The following is a 16,935-nucleotide window of genomic DNA, read 5'->3' on the forward strand; positions in this document are numbered from 1 at the left end:
GTCTTGCTCAGGGACACTTCGACATGGAGCAGCCAGGGTTCGAACCACCAACCCTGTAGTTCCCGGCACAGCTTCTCTACTCCATGCGCGTGATTTGAGATGATCATTTGAGTGGTTAAAAGTCAGTTAGCAGGATGGTTTCGATCCATCGACCTCTGGGTTATGGGCCCAGCACGCTTCTGCTGTGCCACTCTGCTCTAAATTGCCCCACTAAAATAGATGTGGCTTATTTTTTAATACTAGATAATACCTACCACAACAACTGTTAGCTTGAGCTACTATTCAGAAACATGGAGGTCCTCTCAACCATCTCACTTTGTAAGCTTTTGCTGCTGGAGATTCCGAACCTTTGAACACATGTCTATACTATCTACTCGTGACTGTGCAAAAAAACAACATCTTATAGGTAGCCTGCTCATCCAATCACAATAAAAAGAAATCAAAGGCTATTTTCCAAAGTGTGAATGCAAAGGCCTGTTATCAGAGACCAGACGTTGATCACATGTAAGCACCAAGTGTTCATGAGCCTCTGCATCTGAATATGTGTACAAGAACACACACACACATGTGGAATCTCCTCCACTTAGCTCCCCCCTCTGCATTTAACTGTCCACCATCACAGCATCCCTGCTCATGTACAGACAGACATATGGACAGCTGGGTTGGATGGATGGCAGGGACAGAGAAAAAACGTGCATTTGCCGCTCCACCTCTGCGCCGTTCGGATATCGAACGCCGGCCCAAACCTGTCATTGCCGTGGCAGCGGATAGATCGCCATCACACCCGGCCACTTCACACGTCCACACAGCACTCGCTCTCTCTCTCTCTCCGTCTTTGGCTGTTTTTCTTTTGTTTTCCCTTAAGCTGCTCTCCCGCTCCCTCTTTCACTTCATCTCTCCAGAGTTTAATTTCTCTTTTTACCTCTGGCATATAAGCAACACTGGCGTGACGTTAACGATCAATTTAACAATATATATTGAGCACAGTTCCCGGGAGAAATTTGTAATCAAGAAGTTTATTGATCCAGTGTATTATTCTGTAGTTTGCTGTGAATGTTGGAACAAAGTCACATAATAACACTCGATAATGGGAAGATACATCCCAGTTTCTGGGACGAAAAAAGACAAAAGTAATACCTGCAACCGAGTTTCTCCACACACAAAATTGTAATTCAGAGAGTTACAATTGATCGCTTGTATTTTCTTTTGACAGTCTCAGTCCAAAATGTAGCTCCATCTCTAAATAAGTTGTGTTCTACAGTACAAGTACTACACTAAGTCCATAATCAGGCTACTTTGACCTATTTTGTATACTCTGGATATTGTCTATTTGGACCACAAACAGTAAACGTTCCTGTATATCAGTCATTAGCTCAGACAGACTTAAGCATTCACACAGACACACACAAGCAGTGGGGACGAGAGAGAGAGAGAGAGAGAGAGATCTGTCAAACAATACAACCATCACCAACACATGGTCGTAGCATAGTTGAATAGCGCGAAGGCCGTCCTCAGAAGGGCAGGTGCGCCACAGCACCTTACTGCACTGTTCTCCCTTTACGGAGAGGAAGAAGAGCAGACCAGCTGTGCAGGAAGCTCTGAGCAGCTGGCTGAAAGTTAGACTTGATGATCCATTTCAAAGCAGCAGACGAGGCTTGTGACATATTTGACAGACAATGAAGATCCCACTTTGACATCAAAACACGAGGCTTTCATTTCCATGTCAATGCGGATGTCTTTGATGGGACACTTGCATCTGCATGGTTCCTATTCTGTGTTTGCATGCTTTACCTTCTCAAAGCATGAGGAGATGTACCATACAAAAAAATCCCTTCAGCATTAATCACTGTTAAACCACAATCTTTCCCTGTGGTGCGCCACTTGTCGAACTGGCGCTATGCAAAGCAGTTTAATAAGCCATATTGGATACCTTCAGTTAGTACAACGTAATGTAGCGCCTTTAGGGAGAAGGTTTTTTCGCCCTCTTTTGGAAATAACGGATCCAATATTAAACAGCATTTGCCTTCTTTATTAATTTTCAGGCAGCGAAGCCTTTCAGTTTACATCTCCATGGTACAGTCTGTGGGAGTGTGGCGCTGTGTCACCGAGGTAACCTCACAAAGTGGTTCTCTTATCACCCCTGCCATTACGAGGCGCTCTGCAGATACGGTTTTCTTCAGTTGCGTCTCCAATTGCTAACTGGAAGAGGCACACCTGTTTGCGTTTCCCATCAGATTTGACAGGAAAAGAACAAAGGGTGACTTCAGCTGTGAACAATTGCAGTGTTTGACTTTTCTGTGTGAAAGCTACACAACAATCTTTCACAACAACAGGCAACAAAGCGCCAATAAATGATATGCCAGAGGTCTCCAACCTCATTGTTATGAAGGGCCACTTGCAAAGGGTTTTGTTTATTGGTCTGCTGTGTCGACGTTAAGATCAAATTAAAGGCAAATGTAGTGTTTGTATCTGAACCAATTATGCTCCATTAGTTGAAAACTATAATGTAGTACAGAATTGTTGAGTCTACCATTAAAATGTGGTTAGGATTTTTGTGCAGGCCGAGATGAAGGGCTTTGTGGCGCTCTGGAGCCATGTTTGGAATGACCCATCCTCTGACCCTGTACAACAGCATCAGTGCTTCTGCTTCTTAATGGGGAGGATACAAACATGAAGGAATACATTTCAAAACCTGCCTGAAATCCTGAAAATTGAATTAATCTGGTCCAATAACATTTGGGAAGTCTAAAATAGACGCTTGATTAACGCAATGGCTTTACCAACATTAATGCACTCGCAGTGCGATGTGCATTAATGTTGGTAAAGCCATTGTGTGAGTGAGCACCAGATCAAGAGAAAGCTGACATTGTCATCCTTTTGTTTCTCATAAAGTGCACAACAAAAAGCACACGGCCCTTAAACTCACCACCAGCGCTCCTTTTGTCTGTTTGTAGCTTTGGGTATGTTCTTTTCAGAATGTGTGTGTGTGTGTGTGTTTACTCCAAGTCCTCCCACGGTGACCACTGTGCGCCTCATGACATAACTCCACACTGTCCCGATTGGCCTGGTATCAAACAGCGCCCGGCGCTCTGCCGTTAATGCACTGCCATGCCGGGAACCCGGGGTAAGTGGAGGTCCCGCTGCTGCGGACGAGATCACAACACAACACACTAAACCAACACAACAAGCAGGGTTCAACCCAGCAGAGACCCCATCACAACACTAATGGAGCGTTCACTGTGTTCATATTTACATTAGGGACGCTTTTAATTCTTTATTTTGATGTAATTGTATCTCAGAGGATGTGTGTGTGTGTGTGTGAGAGAGAGAGAGCGCACATGCAAGTCTAGCGTAACGGGTTTGTTTGTTCTCTAGTGCGTCCAATCACAGCCGAGTTGTGTGCACAACACACAACATTCATTTCGACAGTATCCAAGCCTCCACTGTGAAGACATGGCAGGAGTCAAGCACCTCCTCTGAGTGTCTCTGCACTACACACACACACACACACACACACACAAGCTAATCCATGTAGCTCAGCTGAACTGCTATTCGAGCTACCATTACATGTTTATGGATGTGTGTGTGAGTAATAAATGACCATTACCATTAGTCGACTCAGACTTGTAATTGAGCCTCGCAGAGCCAAAATACAGCAGAAAAAGGCTTTTTGTTGTGCAGCAGAAGGTTTCACCAGATGTGGGGAAGTCTTCATCTCACACCACGGCTTCACGCTGCTGTGGCTGCTTTTGATCTCACATAAAGCAGGAAAACATGAACATTTGAGTGGCATTTAGTCACAAAGGTGCTAACATATACGAAAACCAAAAAAGGAAGTGTTTGAAACTGAAATATTCAGATTTTTTTTTGCATTGTGGTAAAAACAACAGCTGATTACATGGACTCACAGTTTAACATAAAATGAGCCAGTAAGACATGAGAAACAAGGAAATGCTGCTTTAACTGTAAAAACTCCTCCAGGGGATATTTCCCGGGCTTTACAGTTAATAACTAATCTAATATGTCAGTATTTCAGAATGCGCAGACTGATGGGAAAAATAAACACACAATTAAATGACAGTAGACATTCTCTACAGAAGCCTGAATGTCTAGTTTAATTGTTTTTGTCATTTTTGCTCTTTGTTTAGACATTTTGGGTTCAGTGGGTTCGCTGTAGGTGCCAAATTGAGCCTCAACTGGCGGCAAACGCGCTTTTAGACTTTTAGGATCCAACCAACGAGCGCTGCGTTACTCTGATACCGATTCTAAAATTCTGGAGCTATTAGAAGTGTTGTTTTTTTCTTTGACTTCTGAGGTTGTTCACGGACGTTTAAGCATGACTGACGTAAGAGATGATGAAATTCCTTGAAAGTGCAAGTCAAACTGAATAAAACAAAATATTTTTATACATGCACGTATTGTGTCCGTGTGTTCAAACTTGAATAAGATATGACCCCATGAAGGAGTGAGAATTTACTTACAAATAGTGCGATTGGAGATTGGTTACAGGCTTCAAAGAATAACCAATTGTATCACATATTGTGTAAGTAAATACACAATGTGATTGAAATCCAGCTGCATCATCAGTAATCCTGATAGACTCCATGTGTCACCAGCAGAGGCCGTGCTCCTGTTTATTTGTGTTTTTGGGGGAGAAAACCAGTCAAACTTCTGCCAAAGGCACCTGCAAACTCTTGAGATGAAAGCAGCGGTGTTGTTGCCGGTATTGTTATGTTTTCACATGCACGCTTGTTGTGTCGTCTTTCTATCCCTCTGTCATCAAACAACTTCCATAATCTCCTTATGGAAATTCATAAACCACCTCAACAGCAGCGGCTGCAGTGTATGTGCGCCACGCGATGAAACAAAATATGTAAATAAATCATTTTAACAAGTGGCACCTCGCCGGGGAGGAAGCCGTAGGAGCTCTCGGGGATGTGGCACATGCCACGTGGCTTTATTGTCTCCACTTGTCGGCTAAAAAAAAAAGAAATAAAAATCGAACCCAGCCACTTTTCACCTCGGAGCTTAGGCACGCCGTGCTGCTGCTGTTTTGGTAGAACTTTGGACTTAGCATACATCAGCCTCATTTTACGCTTCTTATCTTTGCTCCTCCTTCCTTGTCGCCCTTTCTCTGATTCCCTTGACATTGTTTTTCGCACCTTGTTGACAGATTCCGTTCTTTTGTTTGTTGTTTAAACCAAGGGAGGATTTAGCCCCGCTGTGACACAGCTTTTGGCCTCGGAGGTGAACAGTTTGACTCGAGGCAAAGGCTTCTTTTCTCTCTCTCTCTCTCCCCGTACACTGTAATCCTCGCAGATAAAGCAACCTCTTGGAACACAGCGGAGTGTAGCAGTTGCTTAGGCAACAGACTATCCCATCTAATCCAACCTGTTCCCATCTCCCCAAAGTCTGAATACCTGTCGAATTGAAAGGCTTCCTAAGCCTACAACTTGTTAGCCTTGAGTCTTGTGAATAACCTTTGTGAGTAAGATTTTAATAACCCCATGTCAGCTTATTCATTGGCATAAAAGCTGGAGCGGCCTCTAAGTGGTCAAAGTGCAGGACGCCACTTTGTTCACTTGTTTTCTTTTAATGAAGGTGAAAATGAAAATAAATTGCACAACATGAAAGTTCAAATAATCGGCACAATACAAAATTTTAGAGTGTCAAGAAAGTTTCAAACCTCTTTGGAAATTCATAGCTAGTTCAGAATCAGAAGCCATTTATGTCCACAAAGCTTAGGTGAAGAGCTACGTTTAGTGTGTGCTTTTGGAAAATGTTTAGCGAGGTGTCTTCTCTGAAATGCCCCGTAGCTTTGGGGAATATTCTAAGGCTGCAGGGCAAATAGATAACTAGAAGAGTAAGCAATTTAGCTGTAACCATGTGAGGAGGACCTGAAATCAATTATATACGTTACAGGAATCCGGTGCAGAGCAGGAAAAGTTGGACTAATGTTCTCTTTAATAATTTTTTTAATGAGCCAAAGTCTCTTTGTTTGTATATTTATAGGAAAAACACTCACACTAATCAAGTTTGCTTGAAGTAAAAGCATGGATCTGCTATTCAGCCCCTTTTTGGTTTATAAATGGTTGTTTTTTTGCTATAAATTATATTTACACCACCTTGTTAATGTGGTACAAAGCTTGGATCTGAATCCAAGATAAAAGCTCCAAGATCAGATTCAACCCTGGGGGTTCATCTCCCAGCTTATTAAACTCTTAGACGTTCAACATATTATTTTAATGTCATTAAAAACGTTATTTTATAACATTAGGAGGATTCAAGTCTCTTTTCTAACCTTAAGCTTGGCAATATTTAAAGAAGATGACCTGTCATTGTTGAAATGTTCGACTACTTCAATTAAAGAGCGCTTATAGCTCTATGATTTAAATTTACCCGGTGAGAATTGACTGCAATGACAATGGAGCTGACCTCAGATTATTCTGTAAAACATCACGTTATTTGTCTTTTTTTGCCCCTCGCCCTTAAAAAAAAAAAAAAAGAAGAGAGAAATGACTGAGGAGCCAGGAGGGGGAGGGGGGGTGTCTGGCCAAGCGTTTTATAATCTTCTCCTGGGTACGGGGAGCAGCAAAGTGTTGGGGACATAGTATTGATTTATATAAAACTCAATGTTCCCTCCGCTGCCCAGATGTGAGTGTGTCTGGACCATGAGGGCGATAAGGGATTGGGCTAATGGGAGTGCAAAGCAAAAGGGCCTTGATGCCAAATGGATAAGCTCAGAGTTTTAACAACCTCAAAGTTTGCACTCTCGCTTCTTTATTAGCTTTTTTTTTTCCGTCTTCATTCTGTCGTCGTGCCATTGCTGGCTCTCGATGAACTGGAGCATTAAGAATGATGTTCTCCAAGAGATGCCCCTGGTGATTTGGGGTAAGAGCTGGAATAAGTCAAGTGACAGCGTGAGTGGGACGAGCCGCTGCCCCATAGATTGTGGCCGGGTGCATAAGTCTAAGTACACAGCGAGGCGTCTTTGCAGTTTTCTCATGTCATTTATGGCCAGCTGAACCCCGAATGGGGAGCACATACACCATTTGATTGGGACAAAATAGTCTATACAGCCTGTAAGTTTACTCTAGACTATATTCAGAAAGAAATACACCATTATGGTTGTAATCAATTCAGTCCTTTATAAACAAATTTATAATGTCATTTGTCTAATCTGGAAAAGGAAAGTTAGCTGGCTTGCAAGTTTCCAATCTTTAATTACGTTATTGTATTTTCTTACCGTGTATAATAAGCTCTGCATTGTTTAGGTGATACAGAGGGGGAGGCAGTGTTCAGATGGCTTACTGAAGTAAAAATAGTAAAAGAAAAAGCAGAACAATACTGCTTCATTTAATTAAATGAAAACAATGAAAGCATAATTGGTGAAATGCACTTTAAGTTTCAGTAAATGTTCTCTTGCAGAATGACTTCCTGTTATTGTAGTATTATTATACATTATTATACTGGATTCTAATTACTGAAGACATAAGAGACTGAAGGCATAATAATGTTCTATTTGGTCAAAAATAAACTTTTGGAGATATTGTTTGGAGTTGTACTCAAGTGCTTGTGTTAAGTCTAATGTATTTGTACTGCTTGTGTCTTTCCTTTTTCCTACATCTTCATTAAAATTCAGACTTAAATAGTTTCAATGTTACGCCATTGTAATTACTTTACAGCTTAATTTATTAGTTACTTTACTAGATAGGATTTTTGCATACAAAGCAAATGCAGAGTTTGTGAGGATTTGCTGCATTTCTTTGAAATTGTTTTGATGATTTCAATTACCGTATTTTCGCGACTATAAGGCGCACTTAAAATCCTTTTTTTACTAAAAAAACGGCGCGTGCGCCTTGTAATCCGGAGCGCCGTATATATGGATCAATTGGTTGATCCATACTGGTTAACGAGGATCCATTGGAGGGAAAGTCTGGTGCCAGCAGCCGCGGTAATTCCAGCTCCAACAGCGTATTGTAACGGACTGTGTTTTCATGTTCTGGAGCGGCATTGCACTTTACAGAGTTTTGGGATGGTCAGTGAAGGGCGCACAATCTGACGTCACTCATCTTAGTGCCACCTATGGGGACGCGGGAATTGTTGTTGTTTTGGAGAGCGATGGTGTGTTTTTGTTCGGCGTAGGCTACGGCCGACAGTAGCCTGTTTCTCGACAATAAAACCAGAAGATAAGCACATTGTCCAGAGATTCATTAGCGAGAGTCGCTACAGTATATTAAAGCTCGTAGTTGGATGTCGGGATCGCGCTGACGGTCCGCCGTCTGTTCCAGCGCTGCCTCTCGGTGCAAGATGGACGAAAGCATTTGCCAAGAATGTTTTCATTAATCAAGAACGAAAGTTGGAGGTTCAGAGATATTGTTAATATCCACATTAACGTTTGAACAACGTTTCCATGGGAGTGAAGAGTTTTCAGAACGCTTAATAACGTTTGATTTAGCACAGCCCGATCTAGTGGATGCATAACGCAGCCCCAGTCAAACGTTTTACTGCAGTTACTTCTATGCGCCTTGTGATCCGGTGCGCTCTATATATGAAAATAGTTCTAAACTTGGCGATTTATTGAAGGTGCGCCTTGTAATTCAGTGCGCCGTATAGTCGCGAAAATACGGTACTTTAAATAATTAGAAGATAAGTAGAACATAGAATTGAAGAAATCGTAAGCAGATTCATCCATAATGAAAATAGTAATTAGTTGTAGTCCTTAAATTAATTTAAATTGAGTCCCACTTTACAAGTTACAACAGCAAAATGCTGCATGCATGAGTAATACAAATCTAATGATATAATATATAACAGTGCAACGGATTACGGCAGCACTTCTCCGTATTGAGCCCTTTTACTGAAAATAATATTGCCTTTTTCTTATCTATGTTCTTTTTTTAAAGACAAGTGCAAATGTTCATTGAAGAGCGCTTCTAACTCTTTTGATATCATTATTACTTTATTCTTCGAAAAATACAATAATGTATTTCAATTGGATAAAACAAAACTATACTGTGATGAATTACTTAAGTCATGAAAAATTCTTTAATATGATCATTTATTTTTATACCATACATAAATGTATTAAAGACAATAGGTGGCAGTAAGAAATGCATCCGAAATAGGGGATGCAGGCGTATGATGTACTAAATGTTCAGCTGTTGTCTTGATTTTTCTCTATTGGTTGAAAAAGGTCAGTACATGCAATTTTAAATACTGCTTTTTCATGAAACTTAACTTGAGTAAGGCCTCCGCCCCAGATTCACCTCCAAACCACACGTTTATTTTAATAGCCATATTAATCGATATCTCCGGCAGGTCACTATGATGTAGATGTCATGGCAAAGAGCATCATTAAAAAGCCATTTTTCCCAATTAGCAAATTCATTTGATGAAATGTAAGTAAAAAACTAGTCTTCAAAGCACATGTTGACTTATTTAAATGTTAAATCTAGATATCAATCGTTTGCCAAATCAACCTTTGCATATATTATCATATTTTGATAATTATAATTTGGTACCAGAGGCTGGAGTGAGCAAGACGAGACCTACTTTTGAAGCCCCCTTAAGTTTAGAGAACGGTCGGGATTTCAGTTACTTAATTATAATTCAGTCAAAAATAGCAGCCGTGTCACATCTCATGCTTCAAGTCACTGCGGACTGTTGCTGCACCAATGTGACAGCCTTTCCCTAACCATTAGTGCTCCGAGTGCCCAGACAAATTGTAGGAAAAAAAATGATGTACTTCCATTAAACAGTTTGAAAAATATTCTGCGTAGCAACCTGCCAGACTCATTATGGTGCATTTCACAAAGAGCACGAGACGTTGCAAGTTTCTACAAAACAAGACATCGCTGAAAATGTATTGTTTTTTTCAGACCACCAGTGTCAACTGGTTGAAATGCATAAACAAGGCAGCGATGTGGGGATGCGTTCCTTATTTACCACAGTGGATACGTGAATACAGGTGCATTATCATTATGCGTAACATGTAACACATCCTTTTTATGCACCCCAACTGTTGCCTTTAAAAGATGACATCTCACGGCGAGGCTCCTTCAGAGCAGCTCTGATTCAGTTTTTCCCCATTTCAAAGAGGAGCGCACATGCTTTGATGGAGAACATAGTATCCCGCTCCCCCTCTAAAACCCTAATGATACCTGCTTACAAGCCTATTTCTGGGACATCAAAGGATCAACTAGCCAAAGTGCTCGTGCCATAGTGCGAGGCCACATTATCGAAGCCGGTATTCGTAAACTCCCGTCATTAGCATACCGAGTTATTTTTACCCACGTGTGCTGCAAAGTGGTTCACCTGTGAAAGGTTATGACTGAAAAAGAAAGGGCCTAACGTAAAGCAATGGCCCCATCATCTGGACAGCAGGGGTATAGACCGAGCTGTCTGAGAATATCAGATGAAACCAAAGGAGATAAGGAGAAAAATAAGACTGGTGGAATGCAAGCACGACTCTCGTTAGACGTTGACCTTTGACATCAAATAAGGGCTAATGCCAATGTAGAAGACATCTTGATCTGACAATTAAATCATCCCTGCTGTTCTGAAGAACAAGACACATTTCCTCCCGCTCCACATTTAGAAATGATATGCCACTGTTGACCCCTGACCGTCAACATTAGAATGCACATATCTCCCAGGATTTATACAGCGTTATAATTTTGTTGGCTGGAGAGAGCTACCAATGCGTCATGTCAACTTGTGATTATCTGTCAGGGGATGAAAAACATCCTCCAACAGCATCTGCTGCTGGAGGATGGCCAGGGTGATATATCTGTTGCCAAGCAACCGCTTTGACTCTTATTTTGTTGTGCAGGACAACTAACTAGATCTTCAGTCAAGGTTGCATCAGTTTGGTCTGATTCCTTTGCAACCCTGGAGGGGGGGGGGTTGTGTGTAAGAGACGGGGCTTTGCAAAACACTGTTTACGATACCCAACATTATGAATAGGCCGCAAATGTGGAGAGTAACTCAGACGCTTTTTCCAATGATGTTTGGTGCCGATTGAACAAAAGGACCGCTTACCATATATATATATATATAGTGCATCTTCACCAACATCTTATAATAAATGTTTTTTTGAACTGCGAGGTGTGCCTCCACAGAGCAGTGGTAAAGCGGGTTGTGGATTCAGAGCTGTGACACGAAGCTGCTGCGTGGGGTGAAAGGAAGAAGTAGGCGTCCTAAAAACATACGACGCAATACAAGTAACCAGTGACCTATAAAGCTACACAACATTACTGCATTTTTATTTTTCATACGTAGACACACTTCAACTTCCTGACTATAGCTCAAGGACGCGGTATACTGCCGCCTTCTGCTGATCTCGGAGCTCCGCTCACAAGCAAAATAGAAAAAACGGTGGCCTTCAGGGGAAATAAAAACTAAAAGAAATGTGTCTTTCGCCAGTTTTTGATTTTTTCCGTTCTGGACTGCTGTTAGAAAATCAAGGCGGTGCAACATGGTGGCCTCCAAGAAGCAAATAAATGAATGCACAGATAAAGGGCTCACTGTAAGGACAGTTTTTTTTGTTCTTTGTTCTGGTGATTACATCCGTGTTCTCTGAAACCACTTGTTTCATCCTCATTCTATGCCCACACTGGGCCCAGACGCCTCGTCGCCTTCCTCCCTGAAAGTCGGTGCAGACCAGCTGTCCCCCATCTCCACGCTGATCTTCAACCAATCACTGGAGCTGTGTGAACTCCCCTCCTGCTTCAAACGCTCCACCATCACCTCGGCCCCCAGGCAATCCTCCATCACGAGATTAAATGACTACAGGCCGTCTGTGGCCATGAAATCCTTAGAGAGGCTGGTGTGAACAACCTGAAGAACATCACAGGGCCCCTGCAGTTTGCCTACCGGGCCTAGCCTCCACTTGCCTCCACCTGTCAGTGGATTACTAACTTCCTGACAGACAGGACGCAACAGCTGAGGCCGGAAGAAATCACCTGCAGCACCCGGACTATCAGCACTGGCGCCCCCCAGGGATGTGTGCTCTCCTCACTGTTCTTCTACCTCCACACCAACGACCGCACCTCTCTGACGACACGACAGCTGTGGAGATTGCATTTGACGTGGAGACTTTCGGGTTTCTGGGAAGCACAATCTCCCTCCAACATCAATACCATCGGGAAGAAGGCCAAGCAGAGGCTGAACTTCCAGCACCAGCTCAGGAAGTTCAGCCTCATCATCCAGTCTGTTCTCTGTCCCTCCATCACGGCGCGCTTTGGAGCGGCGACTGAACCGGACAGGAACAGACTACAACGGATCATCGGGTCTGCAGAGAGAACAATTGGCTACCAGATACAGCTTCTTTCCACAGGCCGCCTCTGATAAACAATTAATCAGACAGGCGGCACATTTTCTCTGCCAGAGTGTTTGCTCTAAAGAGTTAAGTTCTTGCAGTGGTTCCCTGAGTACCGATTTAATATTCTATACATATAATATACATATACTGCTTTTGAGCGGCCCATGGAAAGTCTTAACGTTCTTGGCTCGACCACATTTCTCTTTATGCAAACACCATGTGAAATAAGTTATTCCCTGACTACCTAATTTCCTCCCGCTTCTCCCCCATGAGTGGAAAACGAGAAGTTTATTGGAATACACATCATCATCATCATCATAGGCTATGTGGCATCACGTGATGTGGTTTACAATGCATTTAATTGGTCTGTGTGTTTCCTGTGTGTTGTGAATGTTACATCAGCTGCAGCATTTAAAATGACCCTTAAGCAACGTTCCCAGGAGTTATATTATTAATGTTCCCTAAAGGTTGTTTGTATAACATTTAGGTTTATGTTCCCTGGAGATATCTATTCATAAGCTTTTAGCTATCTTCATAACCTTTAGGGAACGCTCCCTGAGGATTATTTTGAGAACCTTGAGGATGAAAACCTTTCCTTAAAGGTTCCAAAAACAACATATGGTGAGCTTTAGGAATACAAAGTTCCAGCAATATTGTAAAAACAACGTTCCCATACATTTCCAAATTCTAATGAGTACAATGTTCCAAACACGTTGAGAAAACAACGTTCTTTAGGAATACATCCAAAAAAAGGTAGGCAAGTAATATCTAAAGAATAAATAAGTGGGATAACAATAATGAGGAGGCTGCTGAACATTTGCACAATAAGGTTAAATTTGCTCAGGCAGCCTTCCAACAGTGGCAAATACGAATGAGTATTTCCGTCCTGGTGGGGTCGGTCATTGAGGGTGAATGTGTGTGTTGGACACAGTGAGGAAAGCACAGTCTACGGATGCACTTGGTGAGGTTTCCTCAACATTTATTCTTCTCGTTTTCCTCTCTGTCACTGCCACCTTTTCCTCACTCCGGTCTTCCCAGTCAGGTGATGACTGTCTGTGGGAGGAACAACAACGCCACCCGGTGGTACAATTGAGCTGTTGTCCGAGCTGTGCTTCACTATAAATGATTTGTGGCTTTACCTCACTATAAAATAGTGAAAGAATCTCGGACTTGTCTAGCAAAAATGCCAACGGATTTGAACGTGTAGTAGTTCACATGGTTCACATTGGCCAATAGCTTCACAACATTTTTGAGGAGATCATAATGCAGTAATAAAGTGTGTTGTAAATTGACTTTTAAAAGTACTCTTTTATTGAAAGATAAACTATACTTTCAGAGCTAAAATGTATGTCTAAGCAAAATCTGTCTATGAATCTTTTTATCTCAAATATAAAAAAACTGACATTGAAGCAATGGTTGTAGGACTTTTAGCATTTTAAGAAATAAACATGCTTATTACAATACATAAAAAACACACAAAACAGAAGAATCAAGTCTAACGAGTCCTGTAGGGCTTTAACATTGGAGTTAAACAGACTGTGTAGACATTTTTGGAAATGTAGCTATTCACGTCCTTGCCCACTTAAAAACAAAAACAACTATTACGTTGAAAGTTGTAAACAGACTACTCTGCTTTGAAGATGACATAATCATTGTTGGAGTACAGCTATGAACGAGAAGCTCAAAGTGGGTAGCAAAGGTGAGCCAATACATCTTTTATGCACAAACCGATTGTAAAAGTACTATATATAAAGTACTAGTACTATCACAGTATACTTTAATTAATTTCCTTGTCAGCGGCATCTTTGGAGACAAAGTGTTAATAGTTTGGTTAAGCATTCCAACATCATAAATGTTGATTGAAATGAGGTACAGGACCTTTGGAATATTACAGATTTCTCCCATATACAGTAAAATACAGTCATTCCATTGAATCATGTGAATTATTGCAACAGTTTGTGTACTTGAAGATTTTTAAAGGATGTCTGGTGCATAGCATTTATTGCAAATGTATTAACAAAAAGAAAAACTAGATCAAGAGAGTTCCATAATGGAAATGCAAACGGTATAAAATAGCCAATCGTGTTCTCGAAAAGAATTTGTAATACAAAGTCTAGTCCAGATTGTTTGTAGGCTAGACCACAAAGGGTCAATGTTCTTACATCATAATAGAGAGGCTCGACAAAACGTTTGGGAACCACTGCCCTTTGGTAACTCTTTTGTGTTTAAAATACAATAGGAGCAGATAAGCTTTCCTTATATTGCTCATTTTAGCATACAAACCTCACAGACCATTTAAATGTCCTCGAATGAGTTTCCGGGGTTTTGCAAAAACATCCAATATCATTGTTCCGAATATGGTTTAGAGGCAGCCTTTATACTGCTGTGGAGAGACTCCTTTGAATCACGGAAGAGCATCAGATAAGTGTGTGAAGAGGATTACACATCACAGAGGAGCAGGATGGGCACCTTGCCTGCATGTATTACTGTCTACAGGATGCACCTCCTCAACTCATTTCCTTGCATCAAAAGCCTTACTGTTAAAGTCAACACTGGCTTCTTCTACCTGCCTCTGCTGCTGTTGGTTCAGTTCACAGAACTGTAGTGACCCTGACACCAAATTAAGAGAATAATACATGATAACTTATTTGCGGGGCTGCCTCTATGCAATAATACTCAATTGTGAATAAAGCTTTTCGATTTAAAAAGTACTCTAGAACTACATCAGTAGAAAACGACTAGGGATGTGGGGACTGTTTCCTCCACAAAATAAAGGAAAAACATGCTGGTTTAGCTTGACATCATGAATTTAAAGTACAAAACACAACACAATTGAACAATTCACATCTTGCTTTGTTTGCCTTCTAAGAGTCACTACTATTTTCTTCTGGCTCAGTCACACATCCAGTCTTACTCGCAGTCAGTGCATTGGACACAGCAAAATAAGAACCCCCCCCAACAAAGCCTTCATTCATGCATCAGGTGGTTTGATGATCATGAAAACGGAGCAACTGAGGTCCGGACACACATTGAAGGGGTTTCGGTATCTATTTGTCAGGGCTGGCCTTGTAGAGCGAATCCCTGGGCTTTCTTAGCAGCAGCGCCATGGGGGCCCTTGTCCTCATCTCTTCTTCTGCTGCGTTTAACATGTAGCATCACAACCATGGCCGCTGAAAGTCAATGAATGTTTGCACACGCGCACACTCATTGCAGTCCATGCGCTCCATAGTACAAGTATTGGTTTAGTCAAAGTGCTTTCACAGTCCAATAATCTCTGCAGGCTCATGAGATGGAACAGCGATCAAATGTCACCGCGGTGTTTGCCAGAGCAGCGGTGCCCAACCTGAGAGCGAGACAGTGCAAAAAGGAAGGGAAATAAAGGCTATACAAAACAAGCCTCTGCATTATATGAAGCGAGTCATTTGAGCAGCTCGGGCATCGGCCAAATCAGACCAATTCTGTTCACTTGCTGCAGTGCGCTAGTTTAATTGCGTTGATCCATTTGATAACCGCCGTTAATCATCATTGCCTGCGGGAGCTCGACAATGAGCTTAGCTGCTTAAATGTCGGCCACAGGTTAAACGAATTGTAGTGTTTCCACTGATGTCAGAAAATGGTAAAAAAATATATGAATGAGGTAAATAAGTTACGTGCTGAAGTTACAGAAAAGCTCATCCCATTTAAGGGCACGGCTTACAGATTTTAAATTGTAGTAGCACTGGTATCAGATTGGTCATTGATATTGGCAGCTACAGAGTTTGGGTATTATTATACATTATTTTACATATTATTACACAAGAGAAAATGATTCCTCTGAACAAAAGGCCAGCACTTGTGATGAGACACAAACCAGCACAGAGTGCAAGTGTCCTCATTTCGATAGTCTTCATGATGTACTAACAATGAAAAGTGCATTCTAATGATTCATATGTGAATTAGACCCTGAGTTGTGTACTGTACATTGAAATGTTGCTGGAGGTCTGTGTAGGATTTGGGCAGATGTTTGAACCCAGGTCATCGGGGGAACATGTGCGGCACAGAAACCTTACATTTAACAAGTTTACATATGTAGACTCTTTTGGTCGCATTGATGTTTGCAAGATTAGAGGGTTGAATGCATTTAAACGGAGCATGCTCATTACACGGCGAACATTAAAGTGCGAGCCAGGTTCTTCATGTCATGAGGTTTTTGTGGGACTTTTTTTTTCATGTTTTCACTTTTTGGCCGAGGGTTGATAGATTGATTGTTTTCATTATTCTGGCATCGTCTGTCCCTTTTGAGAATTTATTTGAGATTCAGAGGTATATAAAAATGTGATTTTCACTTACTCTGTGATAAACAAATTAGCCAAATGTCCTTTCTCTGTAATGTGACCTGATGCCATCCATTTGATATGATTCCAATGTTATACATTTGGCGTATTATAGGCTTACCCTGCAGGCTTGTAATTATGACTTTACACACATTCAGGTTCACTTCCAGAAAAAGTCTCTTCATGTTGTGTAGCATGTTTCAGGGCCCTATCATTGTCTTTTTGTATATGGGAGGGATCCACTCTGGGCAAGGCTTTCCAGCCCATCCCAACACCACAAACAGAAATCCATCTGAG

This window comes from Pungitius pungitius, chromosome 1 (assembly GCF_949316345.1).
Source record: "Pungitius pungitius chromosome 1, fPunPun2.1, whole genome shotgun sequence".
Taxonomy (NCBI): Eukaryota; Metazoa; Chordata; class Actinopteri; order Perciformes; family Gasterosteidae; genus Pungitius; species Pungitius pungitius.